The sequence below is a fragment of the Amia ocellicauda genome, unplaced genomic scaffold (assembly GCF_036373705.1).
Source record: "Amia ocellicauda isolate fAmiCal2 unplaced genomic scaffold, fAmiCal2.hap1 HAP1_SCAFFOLD_108, whole genome shotgun sequence".
NCBI lineage: Eukaryota > Metazoa > Chordata > Actinopteri > Amiiformes > Amiidae > Amia > Amia ocellicauda.
The window spans coordinates 1-23222 of NW_027102673.1; the positions used below are offsets into that span (position 1 = coordinate 1).

A 23222-nucleotide genomic window follows, 5' to 3' on the forward strand; every position below is an offset into this window, starting at 1 on the left:
ATATGCATGTGACCCTTTTCACCCTGAGCCCAGTTTTCTAAATCGGCCAGTAAGCGGTGTGGAACAATCATGAAGCCAACACATTGTGAAGCACTTCACTGAAGCCCGGGTAGCTCAGCCGGTAGAGCATCAGACTTTTAATCTGAGGGTCCAGGGTTCGAGTCCCTGTTCGGGTGCCTTGTTGACCGAGGGCCATGATGGTGAAAAGCCTGGATGGCCTTCCAGGTGACAATGAAATATGCAGTTGCGTCTAGGCAAGGTGTCTAGTCCTCTTTGCTTCTTTCGGCAAATATCCAGCCTGGGCAAGTGTTGTCTTCCAGAGGCAAGTCAAGCCAGGAACTCTGAGAGATGTTTTTGCCGTTGACGACGTGTCACTTTAGAACAGCACAACATCCATCTCTACTTGACTTGGCACAATCTGTGAGGGTTGGGCCAACACAACGTGTCCACACATTTGCAGGCGTCTTGAAATACTTGGAATGACCTGTGGCCCCATGCCATGCAGAAGTCCACAGGTATGCGTGTCAGCATGCTCTGCTCCTCATCCCCAATGTGCCACTTGTAAGAACTTTGTAAAAAGCGACAGAGAACATGATCAGCAAAGAAACACAATTCTCCTGAGAATGACAATCATCGTGCCGATCGTAATCTCAGTGCATACCTGGATGCCCAACAAGCCAAGCCAGTGGTTCCCAAGCGTTGTAATGCCACGGCACACTTTGCTGAGACCAAAAACCTTCGCGGCGCACCAACATGAAAAAAAAAAAAAAGGATTTACTAGGTATTGTCTCACCTGAATGGCAACAGGCTGCTAAAACTATTATCACACGCACATTGCATGTTAAAGTATGTCAGTAAGGGAGTTATTAAAAGGGCAAATGTGTGAAGTGCAAGGAGTGGCCCTTAGTGGTTAGGTAAAAAAGTACACAGACAAACTAAATAATCCCTTGATACAAATCATTTATTTAGTGCAGACAGACCAAGACCAGCCACAATAAACTATTCGCAGTAAATATAAATTCACAGCAAAATAGGTTCAGTTCACAATATCCTATAACAAGCTGCACAAAGGCAGCGCTAGCAGTGGATAGAACGAAGAACTGCAGGAGAAACGCCGGGGCTATTTAGAGCCCGATTATTCAACACAGAGGGGGAAAACCAAGGCCAAATGAGACTTAGAGGAACAGGAGACATCCAACAACAGAATAAAGATAAAAAGGAATTCACCACATGTCCCTTTAATCAATTGCCTTGCAGTTCCACTGTGTAGCGTTATGTTGGGTGTATTTTGATGAGAGCATTTGGGCTCTGAGCTGAAGCACTGATCTAAAGAAGACCTCTCCACCCCCAAAGTTATCAGATTTCCTTTGCTCATCAGCTTGGAACCGGTTTGCATCAAAGTGACAGTTTTGGGGTGGATGGCACCGAGAAGAGGCCAATACTAACGAGAGACTCACCTTCGTCTTACTAACCGGTATTGTAGTTAATGTGTTTATAACCTTTTTTGTTTAACGATTTGTGTGTTAGAGCATCAGACTTTTAATCTGAGGGTCCAGGGTTCGAGTCCCTGTTCGGGCGCCTTGTTGACCGAGGGCCATGATGGTGAAAAGCCTGGATGGCCTTCCAGGTGACAATGAAATATGCAGTTGCGTCTAGGCAAGGTGTCTAGTCCTCTTTGCTTCTTTCGGCAAATATCCAGCCTGGGCAAGTGTTGTCTTCCAGATGCAAGTCAAGTCAGGAACTCTGAGAGATGTTTTTGCCGTTGACGACATGTCACTTTAGAACAGCACAACATGCATCTCTACTTGACTTGGCACAATCTGTGAGGGTTGGGCCAACACAACGTGTCCACACATTTGCAGGCGTCTTGAAATACTTGGAATGACCTGTGGCCCCATGCCATGCAGAAGTCCACAGCTATGCGTGTCAGCATGCTCTGCTCTTCATCCCCAATGTGCCACTTGTAAGAACTGTGTAAAAAGCGACAGAGAACGTGATCAGCAAAGAAACACAATTCTCCTGAGAACGACAATCATCGTGCCGATCGTAATCTCAGTGCATACCTGGATGCCCAACAAGCCAAGCCAGTGGTTCCCAAGCGTTGTAATGCCACGGAACACTTTGCTGAGACCAAAAACCTTCGCGGCGCACCAACATGAAAAAAAAAAAAAAGGATTTACTAGGTATTGTCTCACCTGAATGGCAACAGGCTGCTAAAACTATTATCACACGCACATTGCATGTTAAAGTATGTCAGTAAGGGAGTAATTAAAAGGGCAAATGTGTGAAGTGCAAGGAGTGGCCCTTAGTGGTTAGGTAAAAAAGTACACAGACAAACTAAATAATCCCTTGATACAAATCATTTATTTAGTGCAGACAGACCAAGACCAGCCACAATAAACTATTCGCAGTAAATATAAATTCACAGCAAAATAGGTTCAGTTCACAATATCCTATAACAAGCTGCACAAAGGCAGCGCTAGCAGTGGAAAGAACGAAGAACTGCAGGAGAAACGCCGGGGCTATTTAGAGCCCGATTATTCAACACAGAGGGGGAAAACCAGGGCCAAATGAGACTTAGAGGAACAGGAGACATCCAACAACAGTATAAAGATAAAAAGGAATTCACCACATGTCCCTTTAATCAATTGCCTTGCAGTTCCACTGTGTAGCGTTATGTTGGGTGTATTTTGATAAGAGCATTTGGGCTCTGAGCTGAAGCACTGATCTAAAGAAGACCTCTCCACCCCCAAAGTTATCAGATTTCCTTTGCTCATCAGCTTGGAACCGGTTTGCATCAAAGTGACAGTTTTGGGGTGGATGGCACCGAGAAGAGGCCAAATAGGTTGAATCCTGCTATGAGATGTCTGGAGAAAGGGGCCTGTAGGTGATAAAAACTCTTTGAAGTGGACGAGAGCCGAAATCCCGACATAGAGCTACGAACCCGGGCCAACCGGCATTTCCAAAAGATGGCATGGATTGACATCAGTCATAAATCAAGCCCCCCTCCATTAGGACACTGGGGGCTGAAACCGAAATCCAATCTCAAGAACTCAAGAACCAATCACCTATTGATCTGACAGACTATAAGGAACAGTGCACAGTCTCTCTCTCTCTCTCTCTCTCTCTCTCTCTCTCACCTGAACCAGTAACTCGCTGCCACAGCTCAACCTGTAGCTCTGTTGCCCGAACCGGAACCAGAAACCAACCAAGTCTTTGCCGGCAACAGAAGAGTTAAACTGGGAGAAGGAGATTGAGCCGTACGAAGAATTCTTTTAAAGGACTTTATTAAATAAAGAACTTTACAGACTGCGCATGCCCGCCTGTGCCCACCTGATCAGTGGAGTTTTACAGCTGGACAATTGAGTAAGTCGAATGTATATGAAAGTGTTCAGTCATTTAAATAGCTATTTGAGTCTTAAGAAACTTGACCCTTGGAACGAACAGGGCCCTGCTTTCCTCAAAGACTTTGTCTTCAAGTAACTACGGTGGAACCCTGCTTACAAAGAAGATTTTGTGCACAACCTTGGAGCCTTCAAACCAGTGGAAAATCTGTTTGGAAAAGACTCTAATTTCGCGAAACCCCAACTTCCAGGTGCATCGACTGAGTGGAAGTTCTTGGACAAAGCCGAACCGCACTGCCTTTGTTCCAAACCACACGGACCATGTGCCGTGTGCTGTGATCTGAGCCCGAAGACAGAGAGGCCTCTCTGCGACGAAGTTCAGATAAGTTTAACAGTTTGGAGTTCATGATTCATGACATTTGAGAAATCAATTAGAAATGTTATTCTGTGATTCATAACTCTAGAATGTGTAATATCATTTAGTTTTCTTAAATATAAATGTGTGTTGCATTAAACTGTTTTGTTGATAATTTTAGAAATAAAATCTGTCAACCCCGAGAAATATCTTCTCATTCCTGTTTAACTGTTTAGTCTGAAATTGACACAAGTCAATAGACGTTAGATTATTGGTGGCCCTGCCTATCCTTGATCATTGAATAATAATCAGTTAAGGGAAATTGTGGTAACAAGTAATGATAGGATCTTTCTCGGCACCTAAACGTAAATGAGACTGATATATATATAACGAGAAGTTACCTGACATAAATACTAACCTGCGTAGTTATTTAATGTCTGACTAACAATACTAACGAGAGACTCACCTTCGTCTTACTAACCGGTATTGTAGTTAATGTGTTTATAACCTTTTTTGTTTAACGATTTGTGTGTTAGAGCATCAGACTTTTAATCTGAGGGTCCAGGGTTCGAGTCCCTGTTCGGGCGCCTTGTTGACCGAGGGCCATGATGGTGAAAAGCCTGGATGGCCTTCCAGGTGACAATGAAATATGCAGTTGCGTCTAGGCAAGGTGTCTAGTCCTCTTTGCTTCTTTCGGCAAATATCCAGCCTGGGCAAGTGTTGTCTTCCAGAGGCAAGTCAAGCCAGGAACTCTGAGAGATGTTTTTGCCGTTGACGACGTGTCACTTTAGAACAGCACAACATGCATCTCTACTTGACTTGGCACAATCTGTGAGGGTTGGGCCAACACAACGTGTCCACACATTTGCAGGCGTCTTGAAATACTTGGAATGACCTGTGGCCCCATGCCATGCAGAAGTCCACAGCTATGCGTGTCAGCATGCTCTGCTCTTCATCCCCAATGTGCCACTTGTAAGAACTGTGTAAAAAGCGACAGAGAACGTGATCAGCAAAGAAACACAATTCTCCTGAGAACGACAATCATCGTGCCGATCGTAATCTCAGTGCATACCTGGATGCCCAACAAGCCAAGCCAGTGGTTCCCAAGCGTTGTAATGCCACGGCACACTTTGCTGAGACCAAAAACCTTCGCGGCGCACCAACATGAAAAAAAAAAAAAAGGATTTACTAGGTATTGTCTCACCTGAATGGCAACAGGCTGCTAAAACTATTATCACACGCACATTGCATGTTAAAGTATGTCAGTAAGGGAGTAATTAAAAGGGCAAATGTGTGAAGTGCAAGGAGTGGTCCTTAGTGGTTAGGTAAAAAAGTACACAGACAAACTAAATAATCCCTTGATACAAATCATTTATTTAGTGCAGACAGACCAAGACCAGCCACAATAAACTATTCGCAGTAAATATAAATTCACAGCAAAATAGGTTCAGTTCACAATATCCTATAACAAGCTGCACAAAGGCAGCGCTAGCAGTGGAAAGAACGAAGAACTGCAGGAGAAACGCCGGGGCTATTTAGAGCCCGATTATTCAACACAGAGGGGGAAAACCAAGGCCAAATGAGACTTAGAGGAACAGGAGACATCCAACAACAGTATAAAGATAAAAAGGAATTCACCACATGTCCCTTTAATCAATTGCCTTGCAGTTCCACTGTGTAGCGTTATGTTGGGTGTATTTTGATAAGAGCATTTGGGCTCTGAGCTGAAGCACTGATCTAAAGAAGACCTCTCCACCCCCAAAGTTATCAGATTTCCTTTGCTCATCAGCTTGGAACTGGTTTGCATCAAAGTGACAGTTTTGGGGAGGATGGCACCGAGAAGAGGCCAAATAGGTTGAATCCTGCTATGAGATGTCTGGAGAAAGGGGCCTGTAGGTGATAAAAACTCTTTGAAGTGGACGAGAGCCGAAATCCCGACATAGAGCTACGAACCCGGGCCAACCGGCATTTCCAAAAGATGGCATGGATTGACATCAGTCATAAATCAAGCCCCCCTCCATTAGGACACTGGGGGCTGAAACCGAAATCCAATCTCAAGAACTCAAGAACCAATCACCTATTGATCTGACAGACTATAAGGAACAGTGCACAGTCTCTCTCTCTCTCTCTCTCTCTCTCTCTTTCTCTCTCTCTCTCTTTCTCTCTCACCTGAACCAGTAACTCGCTGCCACAGCTCAACCTGTAGCTCTGTTGCCCGAACCGGAACCAGAAACCAACCAAGTCTTTGCCGGCAACAGAAGAGTTAAACTGGGAGAAGGAGATTGAGCCGTACGAAGAATTCTTTTAAAGGACTTTATTAAATAAAGAACTTTACAGACTGCGCATGCCCGCCTGTGCCCACCTGATCAGTGGAGTTTTACAGCTGGACAATTGAGTAAGTCGAATGTATATGAAAGTGTTCAGTCATTTAAATAGCTATTTGAGTCTTAAGAAACTTGACCCTTGGAACGAACAGGGCCCTGCTTTCCTCAAAGACTTTGTCTTCAAGTAACTACGGTGGAACCCTGCTTACAAAGAAGATTTTGTGCACAACCTTGGAGCCTTCAAACCAGTGGAAAATCTGTTTGGAAAAGACTCTAATTTCGCGAAACCCCAACTTCCAGGTGCATCGACTGAGTGGAAGTTCTTGGACAAAGCCGAACCGCACTGCCTTTGTTCCAAACCACACGGACCATGTGCCGTGTGCTGTGATCTGAGCCCGAAGACAGAGAGGCCTCTCTGCGACGAAGTTCAGATAAGTTTAACAGTTTGGAGTTCATGATTCATGACATTTGAGAAATCAATTAGAAATGTTATTCTGTGATTCATAACTCTAGAATGTGTAATATCATTTAGTTTTCTTAAATATAAATGTGTGTTGCATTAAACTGTTTTGTTGATAATTTTAGAAATAAAATCTGTCAACCCCGAGAAATATCTTCTCATTCCTGTTTAACTGTTTAGTATGAAATTGACACAAGTCAATAGACGTTAGATTATTGGTGGCCCTGCCTATCCTTGATCATTGAATAATAATCAGTTAAGGGAAATTGTGGTAACAAGTAACGATAGGATCTTTCTCGGCACCTAAACGTAAATGAGACTGATATATATATAACGAGAAGTTACCTGACATAAATACTAACCTGCGTAGTTATTTAATGTCTGACTAACAATACTAACGAGAGACTCACCTTCGTCTTACTAACCGGTATTGTAGTTAATGTGTTTATGACATTTTTTGTTTAACGATTTGTGTGTTATCATATGCGATCCCATGGTCTTTGATTTGGTCACGGAAGTGATTTGTCTTTGATTTGTTGATCTAGAGTTGAATTTTGATTAGCTTTTCCCTTTTGTATAATTAGTGTAGTGCTACATTTAGTCTTTGTTTTTGAATAAATTTAACAATTTATATCTTTGGAATTGGTGTCTGTGTCCAATTATTACAGAAATTGAGTTCTACAAGATTCCAGGATTCGTGATAAGGTGATACTATAAATTCACTTCTTAAATTGAAATTTATAAGTGTACCTTACGATACAACTGATAGCACTGCAACTCAGTGTAGGTGTGCGTTCAGTCCGGCAAACACAACATTTCAGTTATGAAACGCTTTCTACAGGTGATGTATAAATGTAATATTTTCACACATTTGAATAAGTTTGATTTGATACAAGATTTATGAAGTTGACCAAACAAAATGACATAATATTTTTCAGGGGATAAAAATCTCACGACACAATTGGGTAGTCCTCACGGCACACGGGTTGAAAACCACTGAGCCAAGCCACGGTGCTTCTTGGCTTTGCACGGCCACTGAGACTGCCAGGGGAAGATGGTGAGAAGCTTCACTTCGATAGCTCAGTTGGTAGAGCGGAGGACTGTAGGTTTCAGGCAGCGGGCATCCTTAGGTCGCTGGTTCAATTCCGGCTCGAAGGAAGGCGTGATTATGGTTTGACATCGGTTTTGGACGAGCTCCCAAATGTCAAGCCATTGGAATTGCATGAGGACAAGGAGAAAACACCGGAAATTCGGATTTGCTGTGGAGAACTCGCATTGCCCAAACATCTCATATGCATGTGACCCTTTTCACCCTGAGCCCAGTTTTCTAAACCGGCCAGAAAGCGGTCTGGAACAATCATGAAGCCAACACATTGTGAAGCACTTCACTGAAGCCCGGGTAGCTCAGCCGGTAGAGCATCAGACTTTTAATCTGAGGGTCCAGGGTTCGAGTCCCTGTTCGGGCGCCTTGTTGACCGAGAGCCATGATGGTGAAAAGCCTGGATGGCCTTCCAGGTGACAATGAAATATGCAGTTGCGTCTAGGCAAGGTGTCTAGTCCTCTTTGCTTCTTTCGGCAAATATCCAGCCTGGGCAAGTGTTGTCTTCCAGAGGCAAGTCAAGCCAGGAACTCTGAGAGATGTTTTTGCCGTTGACGACGTGTCACTTTAGAACAGCACAACATGCATCTCTACTTGACTTGGCACAATCTGTGAGGGTTTGGGCCAACACAACGTGTCCACACATTTGCAGGCGTCTTGAAATACTTGGAATGACCTGTGGCCCCATGCCATGCAGAAGTCCACAGCTATGCCTCATCCCCAATGTGCCACTTGTAAGAACTTTGTAAAAAGCGACAGAGAACATGATCAGCAAAGAAACACAATTCTCCTGAGAACGACAATCATCGTGCCGATCGTAATCTCAGTGCATACCTGGATGCCCAACAAGCCAAGCCAGTGGTTCCCAAGCGTTGTAATGCCACGGCACACTTTGCTGAGACCAAAAACCTTCGCGGCGCACCAACATGAAAAAAAAAAAAAAGGATTTACTAGGTATTGTCTCACCTGAATGGCAACAGGCTGCTAAAACTATTATCACACGCACATTGCATGTTAAAGTATGTCAGTAAGGGAGTAATTAAAAGGGCAAATGTGTGAAGTGCAAGGAGTGGCCCTTAGTGGTTAGGTAAAAAAGTACACAGACAAACTAAATAATCCCTTGATACAAATCATTTATTTAGTGCAGACAGACCAAGACCAGCCACAATAAACTATTCGCAGTAAATATAAATTCACAGCAAAATAGGTTCAGTTCACAATATCCTATAACAAGCTGCACAAAGGCATCGCTAGCAGTGGAAAGTACGAAGAACTGCAGAAGAAACGCCGGGGCTATTTAGAGCCCGATTATTCAACACAGAGGGGGGAAACCAAAGCCAAATGAGACTTAGAGGAACAGGAGACATCCAACAACAGTATAAAGATGAAAAGGAATTCACCACATGTCCCTTTAATCAATTGCCTTGCAGTTCCACTGTGTAGCGTTATGTTGGGTGTATTTTGATAAGAGCATTTGGGCTCTGAGCTGAAGCACTGATCTAAAGAAGACCTCTCCACCCCCAAAGTTATCAGATTTCCTTTGCTCATCAGCTTGGAACTGGTTTGCATCAAAGTGACAGTTTTGGGGAGGATGGCACCGAGAAGAGGCCAAATAGGTTGAATCCTGCTATGAGATGTCTGGAGAAAGGGGCCTGTAGGTGATAAAAACTCTTTGAAGTGGACGAGAGCCGAAATCCCGACATAGAGCTACGAACCCGGGCCAACCGGCATTTCCAAATGATGGCATGGATTGACATCAGTCATAAATCAAGCCCCCCTCCATTAGGACACTGGGGGCTGAAACCGAAATCCAATCTCAAGAACTCAAGAACCAATCACCTATTGATCTGACAGACTATAAGGAACAGTGCACAGTCTCTCTCTCTCTCTCTCTCTCTCTCTCTCTCTCTCTTTCTCTCTCACCTGAACCAGTAACTCGCTGCCACAGCTCAACCTGTAGCTCTGTTGCCCGAACCGGAACCAGAAACCAACCAAGTCTTTGCCGGCAACAGAAGAGTTAAACTGGGAGAAGGAGATTGAGCCGTACGAAGAATTCTATTAAAGGACTATATTAAAGAAAGAACTTTACAGACTGCGCATGCCCGCCTGTGCCCACCTGATCAGTGGAGTTTTACAGCTGGACAATTGAGTAAGTCGAATGTATATGAAAGTGTTCAGTCATTTAAATAGCTATTTGAGTCTTAAGAAACTTGACCCTTGGAACGAACAGGGCCCTGCTTTCCTCAAAGACTTTGTCTTCAAGTAACTACGGTGGAACCCTGCTTACAAAGAAGATTTTGTGCACAACCTTGGAGCCTTCAAACCAGTGGAAAATCTGTTTGGAAAAGACTCTAATTTCGCGAAACCCCAATTTCCAGGTGCATCGACTGAGTGGAAGTTCTTGGACAAAGCCGAACCGCACTGCCTTTGTTCCAAACCACACGGACCATGTGCCGTGTGCTGTGATCTGAGCCCGAAGACAGAGAGGCCTCTCTGCGACGAAGTTCAGATAAGTTTAAAAGTTTGGAGTTCATGATTCATGACATTTGAGAAATCAATTAGAAATGTTATTCTGTGATTCAAAACTCTAGAATGTGTAATATCATTTAGTTTTCTTAAATATAAATGTGTGTTGCATTAAACTGTTTTGTTGATAATTTTAGAAATAAAATCTGTCAACCCCGAGAAATATCTTCTCATTCCTGTTTAACTGTTTAGTCTGAAATTGACACAAGTCAATAGACGTTAGATTATTGGTGGCCCTGCCTATCCTTGATCATTGAATAATAATCAGTTAAGGGAAATTGTGGTAACAAGTAATGATAGGATCTTTCTCGGCACCTAAACGTAAATGAGACTGATATATATATAACGAGAAGTTACCTGACATAAATACTAACCTGCGTAGTTATTTAATGTCTGACTAACAATACTAACGAGAGACTCACCTTCGTCTTACTAACCGGTATTGTAGTTAATGTGTTTATAACCTTTTTTGTTTAACGATTTGTGTGTTAGAGCATCAGACTTTTAATCTGAGGGTCCAGGGTTCGAGTCCCTGTTCGGGCGCCTTGTTGACCGAGGGCCATGATGGTGAAAAGCCTGGATGGCCTTCCAGGTGACAATGAAATATGCAGTTGCGTCTAGGCAAGGTTTCTAGTCCTCTTTGCTTCTTTCGGCAAATATCCAGCCTGGGCAAGTGTTGTCTTCCAGAGGCAAGTCAAGCCAGGAACTCTGAGAGATGTTTTTGCCGTTGACGACGTGTCACTTTAGAACAGCACAACATGCATCTCTACTTGACTTGGCACAATCTGTGAGGGTTGGGCCAACACAACGTGTCCACACATTTGCAGGCGTCTTGAAATACTTGGAATGACCTGTGGCCCCATGCCATGCAGAAGTCCACAGCTATGCGTGTCAGCATGCTCTGCTCTTCATCCCCAATGTGCCACTTGTAAGAACTGTGTAAAAAGCGACAGAGAACGTGATCAGCAAAGAAACACAATTCTCCTGAGAACGACAATCATCGTGCCGATCGTAATCTCAGTGCATACCTGGATGCCCAACAAGCCAAGCCAGTGGTTCCCAAGCGTTGTAATGCCACGGAACACTTTGCTGAGACCAAAAACCTTCGCGGCGCACCAACATGAAAAAAAAAAAAAAGGATTTACTAGGTATTGTCTCACCTGAATGGCAACAGGCTGCTAAAACTATTATCACACGCACATTGCATGTTAAAGTATGTCAGTAAGGGAGTAATTAAAAGGGCAAATGTGTGAAGTGCAAGGAGTGGCCCTTAGTGGTTAGGTAAAAAAGTACACAGACAAACTAAATAATCCCTTGATACAAATCATTTATTTAGTGCAGACAGACCAAGACCAGCCACAATAAACTATTCGCAGTAAATATAAATTCACAGCAAAATAGGTTCAGTTCACAATATCCTATAACAAGCTGTATTTAACGAAGTAGTTAAACGTTACAAAGGGCATTACAATTTTAGAAAAACAATAGCACACGGATCAAACATGCTATCCCCGCCATTTTATTCGATTTGATTAAACGTTTCGCGACCGAAATGTATTGTGTGCAGACTGAACGCACACCTGAGCCGAGCACGATCACAATACATATCCACAGTTAATCTAAGCAGTATCATATTGTAACCGTTTCGGTCTGTTATCAACCCTTCCGGATCCAAAACCAGGAGTCAGACACCCTTTTCGGTGGACATGCTGTTGACTTCTCACAAGCACCATCTGCCTTCACAAAGGCAGCGCTAGCAGTGGAAAGAACGAAGAACTGCAGGAGAAACGCCGGTGCTATTTAGAGCCCGATTATTCAACACAGAGGGGGAAAACCAAGGCCAAATGAGACTTAGAGGAACAGGAGACATCCAACAACAGTATAAAGATAAAAAGGAATTCACCACATGTCCCTTTAATCAATTGCCTTGCAGTTCCACTGTGTAGCGTTATGTTGGGTGTATTTTGATAAGAGCATTTGGGCTCTGAGCTGAAGCACTGATCTAAAGAAGACCTCTCCACCCCCAAAGTTATCAGATTTCCTTTGCTCATCAGCTTGGAACTGGTTTGCATCAAAGTGACAGTTTTGGGGAGGATGGCACCGAGAAGAGGCCAAATAGGTTGAATCCTGCTATGAGATGTCTGGAGAAAGGGGCCTGTAGGTGATAAAAACTCTTTGAAGTGGACGAGAGCCGAAATCCCGACATAGTGCTACGAACCCGGGCCAACCGGCATTTCCAAAAGATGGCATGGATTGACATCAGTCATAAATCAAGCCCCCCTCCATTAGGACACTGGGGGCTGAAACCGAAATCCAATCTCAAGAACTCAAGAACCAATCATCTATTGATCTGACAGACTATAAGGAACAGTGCACAGTCTCTCTCTCTCTCTCTCTCTCTCTCTCTCTCTCTCTCTTTCTCTCTCTCTCTCTTTCTCTCACCTGAACCAGTAACTCGCTGCCACAGCTCAACCTGTAGCTCTGTTGCCCGAACCGGAACCAGAAACCAACCAAGTCTTTGCCGGCAACAGAAGAGTTAAACTGGGAGAAGGAGATTGAGCCGTACGAAGAATTCTTTTAAAGGACTTTATTAAATAAAGAACTTTACAGACTGCGCATGCCCGCCTGTGCCCACCTGATCAGTGGAGTTTTACAGCTGGACAATTGAGTAAGTCGAATGTATATGAAAGTGTTCAGTCATTTAAATAGCTATTTGAGTCTTAAGAAACTTGACCCTTGGAACGAACAGGGCCCTGCTTTCCTCAAAGACTTTGTCTTCAAGTAACTACGGTGGAACCCTGCTTACAAAGAAGATTTTGTGCACAACCTTGGAGCCTTCAAACCAGTGGAAAATCTGTTTGGAAAAGACTCTAATTTCGCGAAACCCCAACTTCCAGGTACATCGACTGAGTGGAAGTTCTTGGACAAAGCCGAACCGCACTGCCTTTGTTCCAAACCACACGGACCATGTGCCGTGTGCTGTGATCTGAGCCCGAAGACAGAGAGGCCTCTCTGCGACGAAGTTCAGATAAGTTTAACAGTTTCAGTTCACAATATCCTATAACAAGCTGCACAAAGGCATCGCTAGCAGTGGAAAGTACGAAGAACTGCAGAAGAAACGCCGGGGCTATTTAGAGCCCGATTATTCAACACAGAGGGGGGAAACCAAAGCCAAATGAGACTTAGAGGAACAGGAGACATCCAACAACAGTATAAAGATGAAAAGGAATTCACCACATGTCCCTTTAATCAATTGCCTTGCAGTTCCACTGTGTAGCGTTATGTTGGGTGTATTTTGATAAGAGCATTTGGGCTCTGAGCTGAAGCACTGATCTAAAGAAGACCTCTCCACCCCCAAAGTTATCAGATTTCCTTTGCTCATCAGCTTGGAACTGGTTTGCATCAAAGTGACAGTTTTGGGGAGGATGGCACCGAGAAGAGGCCAAATAGGTTGAATCCTGCTATGAGATGTCTGGAGAAAGGGGCCTGTAGGTGATAAAAACTCTTTGAAGTGGACGAGAGCCGAAATCCCGACATAGAGCTACGAACCCGGGCCAACCGGCATTTCCAAATGATGGCATGGATTGACATCAGTCATAAATCAAGCCCCCCTCCATTAGGACACTGGGGGCTGAAACCGAAATCCAATCTCAAGAACTCAAGAACCAATCACCTATTGATCTGACAGACTATAAGGAACAGTGCACAGTCTCTCTCTCTCTCTCTCTCTCTCTCTCTCTCTCTTTCTCTCTCACCTGAACCAGTAACTCGCTGCCACAGCTCAACCTGTAGCTCTGTTGCCCGAACCGGAACCAGAAACCAACCAAGTCTTTGCCGGCAACAGAAGAGTTAAACTGGGAGAAGGAGATTGAGCCGTACGAAGAATTCTTTTAAAGGACTTTATTAAATAAAGAACTTTACAGACTGCGCATGCCCGCCTGTGCCCACCTGATCAGTGGAGTTTTACAGCTGGACAATTGAGTAAGTCGAATGTATATGAAAGTGTTCAGTCATTTAAATAGCTATTTGAGTCTTAAGAAACTTGACCCTTGGAACGAACAGGGCCCTGCTTTCCTCAAAGACTTTGTCTTCAAGTAACTACGGTGGAACCCTGCTTACAAAGAAGATTTTGTGCACAACCTTGGAGCCTTCAAACCAGTGGAAAATCTGTTTGGAAAAGACTCTAATTTCGCGAAACCCCAACTTCCAGGTGCATCGACTGAGTGGAAGTTCTTGGACAAAGCCGAACCGCACTGCCTTTGTTCCAAACCACACGGACCATGTGCCGTGTGCTGTGATCTGAGCCCGAAGACAGAGAGGCCTCTCTGCGACGAAGTTCAGATAAGTTTAACAGTTTGGAGTTCATGATTCATGACATTTGAGAAATCAATTAGAAATGTTATTCTGTGATTCATAACTCTAGAATGTGTAATATCATTTAGTTTTCTTAAATATAAATGTGTGTTGCATTAAACTGTTTTGTTGATAATTTTAGAAATAAAATCTGTCAACCCCGAGAAATATCTTCTCATTCCTGTTTAACTGTTTAGTCTGAAATTGACACAAGTCAATAGACGTTAGATTATTGGTGGCCCTGCCTATCCTTGATCATTGAATAATAATCAGTTAAGGGAAATTGTGGTAACAAGTAACGATAGGATCTTTCTCGGCACCTAAACGTAAATGAGACTGATATATATATAACGAGAAGTTACCTGACATAAATACTAACCTGCGTAGTTATTTAATGTCTGACTAACAATACTAACGAGAGACTCACCTTCGTCTTACTAACCGGTATTGTAGTTAATGTGTTTATAACCTTTTTTGTTTAACGATTTGTGTGTTATCATATGCGATCCCATGGTCTTTGATTTGGTCACGGAAGTGATTTGTCTTTGATTTGTTGATCTAGAGTTGAATTTTGATTAGCTTTTCCCTTTTGTATAATTAGTGTAGTGCTACATTTAGTCTTTGTTTTTGAATAAATTTAACAATTTATATCTTTGGAATTGGTGTCTGTGTCCAATTATTACAGAAATTGAGTTCTACAAGATTCCAGGATTCGTGATAAGGTGATACTATAAATTCACTTCTTAAATTGAAATTTATAAGTGTACCTTACGATACAACTGATAGCACTGCAACTCAGTGTAGGTGTGCGTTCAGTCCGGCAAACACAACATTTCAGTTATGAAACGCTTTCTACAGGTGATGTATAAATGTAATATTTTCACACATTTGAATAAGTTTGATTTGATACAAGATTTATGAAGTTGACCAAACAAAATGACATAATATTTTTCAGGGGATAAAAATCTCACGACACAATTGGGTAGTCCTCACGGCACACGGGTTGAAAACCACTGAGCCAAGCCACGGTGCTTCTTGGCTTTGCACGGCCACTGAGACTGCCAGGGGAAGACGGTGAGAAGCTTCCCTTCGATAGCTCAGTTGGTAGAGCGGAGGACTGTAGGTTTCAGGCAGCGGGCATCCTTAGGTTGCTGGTTCAATTCCGGCTCGAAGGAAGGCGTGATTATGGTTTGACATCGGTTTTGGACGAGCTCCCAAATGTCAAGCCATTGGAATTGCATGAGGACAAGGAGAAAACACCGGAAATTCGGATTTGCTGTGGAGAACTCGCATTGCCCAAACATCTCATATGCATGTGACCCTTTTCACCCTGAGCCCAGTTTTCTAAACCGGCCAGAAAGCGGTCTGGAACAATCATGAAGCCAACACATTGTGAAGCACTTCACTGAAGCCCGGGTAGCTCAGCCGGTAGAGCATCAGACTCTTAATCTGAGGGTCCAGGGTTCGAGTCCCTGTTCGGGCGCCTTGTTGACCGAGGGCCATGATGGTGAAAAGCCTGGATGGCCTTCCAGGTGACAATGAAATATGCAGTTGCGTCTAGGCAAGGTGTCTAGTCCTCTTTGCTTCTTTCGGCAAATATCCAGCCTGGGCAAGTGTTGTCTTCCAGAGGCAAGTCAAGCCAGGAACTCTGAGAGATGTTTTTGCCGTTGACGACGTGTCACTTTAGAACAGCACAACATGCATCTCTACTTGACTTGGCACAATCTGTGAGGGTTGGGCCAACACAACGTGTCCACACATTTGCAGGCGTCTTGAAATACTTGGAATGACCTGTGGCCCCATGCCATGCAGAAGTCCACAGCTATGCGTGTCAGCATGCTCTGCTCCTCATCCCCAATGTGCCACTTGTAAGAACTTTGTAAAAAGCGACAGAGAACATGATCAGCAAAGAAACACAATTCTCCTGAGAACGACAATCATCGTGCCGATCGTAATCTCAGTGCATACCTGGATGCCCAACAAGCCAAGCCAGTGGTTCCCAAGCGTTGTAATGCCACGGCACACTTTGCTGAGACCAAAAACCTTCGCGGCGCACCAACATGAAAAAAAAAAAAACGGATTTACTAGGTATTGTCTCACCTGAATGGCAACAGGCTGCTAAAACTATTATCACACGCACATTGCATGTTAAAGTATGTCAGTAAGGGAGTAATTTAAAGGGCAAATGTGTGAAGTGCAAGGAGTGGCCCTTAGTGGTTAGGTAAAAAAGTACACTGACAAACTAAATAATCCCTTGATACAAATCATTTATTTAGTGCAGACAGACCAAGACCAGCCACAATAAACTATTCGCAGTAAATATAAATTCACAGCAAAATAGGTTCAGTTCACAATATCCTATAACAAGCTGCACAAAGGCAGCGCTAGCAGTGGAAAGAACGAAGAACTGCAGGAGAAACGCCGGGGCTATTTAGAGCCCGATTATTCAACACAGAGGGGGAAAACCAGGGCCAAATGAGACTTAGAGGAACAGGAGACATCCAACAACAGTATAAAGATAAAAAGGAATTCACCACATGTCCCTTTAATCAATTGCCTTGCAGTTCCACTGTGTAGCGTTATGTTGGGTGTATTTTGATAAGAGCATTTGGGCTCTGAGCTGAAGCACTGATCTAAAGAAGACCTCTCCACCCCCAAAGTTATCAGATTTCCTTTGCTCATCAGCTTGGAACCGGTTTGCATCAAAGTGACAGTTTTGGGGTGGATGGCACCGAGAAGAGGCCAAATAGGTTGAATCCTGCTATGAGATGTCTGGAGAAAGGGGCCTGTAGGTGATAAAAACTCTTTGAAGTGGACGAGAGCCGAAATCCCGACATAGAGCTACGAACCCGGGCCAACCGGCATTTCCAAAAGATGGCATGGATTGACATCAGTCATAAATCAAGCCCCCCTCCATTAGGACACTGGGGGCTGAAACCGAAATCCAATCTCAAGAACTCAAGAACCAATCACCTATTGATCTGACAGACTATAAGGAACAGTGCACAGTCTCTCTCTCTCTCTCTCTCTCTCTCTCTCTCTTTCTCTCTCTCTCTCTTTCTCTCTCACCTGAACCAGTAACTCGCTGCCACAGCTCAACCTGTAGCTCTGTTGCCCGAACCGGAACCAGAAACCAACCAAGTCTTTGCCGGCAACAGAAGAGTTAAACTGGGAGAAGGAGATTGAGCCGTACGAAGAATTCTTTTAAAGGACTTTATTAAATAAAGAACTTTACAGACTGCGCATGCCCGCCTGTGCCCACCTGATCAGTGGAGTTTTACAGCTGGACAATTGAGTAAGTCGAATGTATATGAAAGTGTTCAGTCATTTAAATAGCTATTTGAGTCTTAAGAAACTTGACCCTTGGAACGAACAGGGCCCTGCTTTCCTCAAAGACTTTGTCTTCAAGTAACTACGGTGGAACCCTGCTTACAAAGAAGATTTTGTGCACAACCTTGGAGCCTTCAAACCAGTGGAAAATCTGTTTGGAAAAGACTCTAATTTCGCGAAACCCCAACTTCCAGCTGCATCGACTGAGTGGAAGTTCTTGGACAAAGCCGAACCGCACTGCCTTTGTTCCAAACCACACGGACCATGTGCCGTGTGCTGTGATCTGAGCCCGAAGACAGAGAGGCCTCTCTGCGACGAAGTTCAGATAAGTTTAACAGTTTGGAGTTCATGATTCATGACATTTGAGAAATCAATTAGAAATGTTATTCTGTGATTCATAACTCTAGAATGTGTAATATCATTTAGTTTTCTTAAATATAAATGTGTGTTGCATTAAACTGTTTTGTTGATAATTTTAGAAATAAAATCTGTCAACCCCGAGAAATATCTTCTCATTCCTGTTTAACTGTTTAGTCTGAAATTGACACAAGTCAATAGACGTTAGATTATTGGTGGCCCTGCCTATCCTTGATCATTGAATAATAATCAGTTAAGGGAAATTGTGGTAACAAGTAACGATAGGATCTTTCTCGGCACCTAAACGTAAATGAGACTGATATATATATAACGAGAAGTTACCTGACATAAATACTAACCTGCGTAGTTATTTAATGTCTGACTAACAATACTAACGAGAGACTCACCTTCGTCTTACTAACCGGTATTGTAGTTAATGTGTTTATAACCTTTTTTGTTTAACGATTTGTGTGTTAGAGCATCAGACTTTTAATCTGAGGGTCCAGGGTTCGAGTCCCTGTTCGGGCGCCTTGTTGACCGAGGGCCATGATGGTGAAAAGCCTGGATGGCCTTCCAGGTGACAATGAAATATGCAGTTGCGTCTAGGCAAGGTGTCTAGTCCTCTTTGCTTCTTTCGGCAAATATCCAGCCTGGGCAAGTGTTGTCTTCCAGAGGCAAGTCAAGTCAGGAACTCTGAGAGATGTTTTTGCCGTTGACGACGTGTCACTTTAGAACAGCACAACATGCATCTCTACTTGACTTGGCACAATCTGTGAGGGTTGGGCCAACACAACGTGTCCACACATTTGCAGGCGTCTTGAAATACTTGGAATGACCTGTGGCCCCATGCCATGCAGAAGTCCACAGCTATGCGTGTCAGCATGCTCTGCTCTTCATCCCCAATGTGCCACTTGTAAGAACTGTGTAAATAGCGACAGAGAACGTGATCAGCAAAGAAACACAATCCTCCTGAGAACGACAATCATCGTGCCGATCGTAATCTCAGTGCATACCTGGATGCCCAACAAGCCAAGCCAGTGGTTCCCAAGCGTTGTAATGCCACGGAACACTTTGCTGAGACCAAAAACCTTCGCGGCGCACCAACATGAAAAAAAAAAAAAAGGATTTACTAGGTATTGTCTCACCTGAATGGCAACAGGCTGCTAAAACTATTATCACACGCACATTGCATGTTAAAGTATGTCAGTAAGGGAGTAATTAAAAGGGCAAATGTGTGAAGTGCAAGGAGTGGCCCTTAGTGGTTAGGTAAAAAAGTACACTGACAAACTAAATAATCCCTTGATACAAATCATTTATTTAGTGCAGACAGACCAAGACCAGCCACAATAAACTATTCGCAGTAAATATAAATTCACAGCAAAATAGGTTCAGTTCACAATATCCTATAACAAGCTGCACAAAGGCAGCGCTAGCAGTGGAAAGAACGAAGAACTGCAGGAGAAACGCCGGGGCTATTTAGAGCCCGATTATTCAACACAGAGGGGGAAAACCAGGGCCAAATGAGACTTAGAGGAACAGGAGACATCCAACAACAGTATAAAGATAAAAAGGAATTCACCACATGTCCCTTTAATCAATTGCCTTGCAGTTCCACTGTGTAGCGTTATGTTGGGTGTATTTTGATAAGAGCATTTGGGCTCTGAGCTGAAGCACTGATCTAAAGAAGACCTCTCCACCCCCAAAGTTATCAGATTTCCTTTGCTCATCAGCTTGGAACCGGTTTGCATCAAAGTGACAGTTTTGGGGTGGATGGCACCGAGAAGAGGCCAAATAGGTTGAATCCTGCTATGAGATGTCTGGAGAAAGGGGCCTGTAGGTGATAAAAACTCTTTGAAGTGGACGAGAGCCGAAATCCCGACATAGAGCTACGAACCCGGGCCAACCGGCATTTCCAAAAGATGGCATGGATTGACATCAGTCATAAATCAAGCCCCCCTCCATTAGGACACTGGGGGCTGAAACCGAAATCCAATCTCAAGAACTCAAGAACCAATCACCTATTGATCTGACAGACTATAAGGAACAGTGCACAGTCTCTCTCTCTCTCTCTCTCTCTCTCTCTCTCTTTCTCTCTCTCTCTCTTTCTCTCTCACCTGAACCAGTAACTCGCTGCCACAGCTCAACCTGTAGCTCTGTTGCCCGAACCGGAACCAGAAACCAACCAAGTCTTTGCCGGCAACAGAAGAGTTAAACTGGGAGAAGGAGATTGAGCCGTACGAAGAATTCTTTTAAAGGACTTTATTAAATAAAGAACTTTACAGACTGCGCATGCCCGCCTGTGCCCACCTGATCAGTGGAGTTTTACAGCTGGACAATTGAGTAAGTCGAATGTATATGAAAGTGTTCAGTCATTTAAATAGCTATTTGAGTCTTAAGAAACTTGACCCTTGGAACGAACAGGGCCCTGCTTTCCTCAAAGACTTTGTCTTCAAGTAACTACGGTGGAACCCTGCTTACAAAGAAGATTTTGTGCACAACCTTGGAGCCTTCAAACCAGTGGAAAATCTGTTTGGAAAAGACTCTAATTTCGCGAAACCCCAACTTCCAGCTGCATCGACTGAGTGGAAGTTCTTGGACAAAGCCGAACCGCACTGCCTTTGTTCCAAACCACACGGACCATGTGCCGTGTGCTGTGATCTGAGCCCGAAGACAGAGAGGCCTCTCTGCGACGAAGTTCAGATAAGTTTAACAGTTTGGAGTTCATGATTCATGACATTTGAGAAATCAATTAGAAATGTTATTCTGTGATTCATAACTCTAGAATGTGTAATATCATTTAGTTTTCTTAAATATAAATGTGTGTTGCATTAAACTGTTTTGTTGATAATTTTAGAAATAAAATCTGTCAACCCCGAGAAATATCTTCTCATTCCTGTTTAACTGATTAGTATGAAATTGACACAAGTCAATAGACGTTAGATTATTGGTGGCCCTGCCTATCCTTGATCATTGAATAATAATCAGTTAAGGGAAATTGTGGTAACAAGTAACGATAGGATCTTTCTCGGCACCTAAACGTAAATGAGACTGATATATATATAACGAGAAGTTACCTGACATAAATACTAACCTGCGTAGTTATTTAATGTCTGACTAACAATACTAACGAGAGACTCACCTTCGTCTTACTAACCGGTATTGTAGTTAATGTGTTTATAACCTTTTTTGTTTAACGATTTGTGTGTTAGAGCATCAGACTCTTAATCTGAGGGTCCAGGGTTCGAGTCCGTGTTCGGGCGCCTTGTTGACCGAGGGCCATGATGGTGAAAAGCCTGGATGGCCTTCCAGGTGACAATGAAATATGCAGTTGCGTCTAGGCAAGGTGTCTAGTCCTCTTTGCTTCTTTCGGCAAATATCCAGCCTGGGCAAGTGTTGTCTTCCAGAGGCAAGTCAAGCCAGGAACTCTGAGAGATGTTTTTGCCGTTGACGACGTGTCACTTTAGAACAGCACAACATGCATCTCTACTTGACTTGGCACAATCTGTGAGGGTTGGGCCAACACAACGTGTCCACACATTTGCAGGCGTCTTGAAATACTTGGAATGACCTGTGGCCCCATGCCATGCAGAAGTCCACAGCTATGCGTGTCAGCATGCTCTGCTCTTCATCCCCAATGTGCCACTTGTAAGAACTGTGTAAAAAGCGACAGAGAACGTGATCAGCAAAGAAACACAATTCTCCTGAGAACGACAATCATCGTGCCGATCGTAATCTCAGTGCATACCTGGATGCCCAACAAGCCAAGCCAGTGGTTCCCAAGCGTTGTAATGCCACGGCACACTTTGCTGAGACCAAAAACCTTCGCGGCGCACCAACATGAAAAAAAAAAAAAAGGATTTACTAGGTATTGTCTCACCTGAATGGCAACAGGCTGCTAAAACTATTATCACACGCACATTGCATGTTAAAGTATGTCAGTAAGGGAGTAATTAAAAGGGCAAATGTGTGAAGTGCAAGGAGTGGCCCTTAGTGGTTAGGTAAAAAAGTACACAGACAAACTAAATAATCCCTTGATACAAATAATTTATTTAGTGCAGACAGACCAAGACCAGACACAATAAACTATTCGCAGTAAATATAAATTCACAGCAAAATAGGTTCAGTTCACAATATCCTATAACAAGCTGTATTTAACGAAGTGGTTAAACGTTACAAAGGGCATTACAATTGTTGAAAAACAATAGCACACGGATCAAACATGCTATCCCCGCCGTTTTATTCGATTTGATTAGACGTTTCGCGACCGAAATGTTTTGTGTGCAGACTGAACGCACACCTGAGCCGAGCATGATCACAATACATATCCACAGTTAATCTAAGCAGTATCATATTGTAACCGTTTCGGTCTGTTATCAACCCTTCCGGATCCAAAACCAGGAGTCAGACACCCTTTTCGGTGGACACCCTGTTGACTTCTCACAAGCACCATCTGCCTTCACAAAGGCAGCGCTAGCAGTGGAAAGAACGAAGAACTGCAGGAGAAACGCCGGGGCTATTTAGAGCCCGATTATTCAACACAGAGGGGGAAAACCAGGGCCAAATGAGACTTAGAGGAACAGGAGACATCCGACAACAGTATAAAGATAAAAAGGAATTCACCACATGTCCCTTTAATCAATTGCCTTGCAGTTCCACTGTGTAGCGTTATGTTGGGTGTATTTTGATAAGAGCATTTGGGCTCTGAGCTGAAGCAGTGATCTAAAGAAGACCTCTCCACCCCCAAAGTTATCAGATTTCCTTTGCTCATCAGCTTGGAACTGGTTTGCATCAAAGTGACAGTTTTGGGGAGGATGGCACCGAGAAGAGGCCAAATAGGTTGAATCCTGCTATGAGATGTCTGGAGAAAGGGGCCTGTAGGTGATAAAAACTGTTTGAAGTGGACGAGACGAAATCCCGACATAGAGCTACGAACCCGGGCCAACCGGCATTTCCAAAAGATGGCATGGATTGACATCAGTCATAAATCAAGCCCCCCTCCATTAGGACACTGGGGGCTGAAACCGAAATCCAATCTCAAGAACTCAAGAACCAATCACCTATTGATCTGACAGAC

The 23222-nt window shown here is 43.6% G+C and overlaps 5 non-coding genes across 5 annotated transcripts; all 5 read left to right on the plus strand.

Annotated features, from left to right (window-relative positions):
* The first annotated feature begins 103 nt into the window (after positions 1–103).
* On the plus strand, positions 104–176 carry trnak-uuu (transfer RNA lysine (anticodon UUU)). Its single transcript has one exon. It is a non-coding gene; the product is annotated as a tRNA-Lys (tRNA).
* Positions 177–7552: 7376 nt separating this feature from the next.
* On the plus strand, positions 7553–7641 carry trnay-gua (transfer RNA tyrosine (anticodon GUA)). The gene is given in 2 exon segments: positions 7553–7589; positions 7606–7641. It is a non-coding gene; the product is annotated as a tRNA-Tyr (tRNA).
* A 235-nt stretch (positions 7642–7876) lies between these two features.
* On the plus strand, positions 7877–7949 carry trnak-uuu (transfer RNA lysine (anticodon UUU)). The gene has a single exon. It is a non-coding gene; the product is annotated as a tRNA-Lys (tRNA).
* A 7598-nt stretch (positions 7950–15547) lies between these two features.
* On the plus strand, positions 15548–15636 carry trnay-gua (transfer RNA tyrosine (anticodon GUA)). Its single transcript is given in 2 exon segments — positions 15548–15584; positions 15601–15636. It is a non-coding gene; the product is annotated as a tRNA-Tyr (tRNA).
* A 235-nt stretch (positions 15637–15871) lies between these two features.
* trnak-cuu (transfer RNA lysine (anticodon CUU)) lies at positions 15872–15944 on the plus strand. The gene has a single exon. It is a non-coding gene; the product is annotated as a tRNA-Lys (tRNA).
* Positions 15945–23222: the final 7278 nt, after the last annotated feature.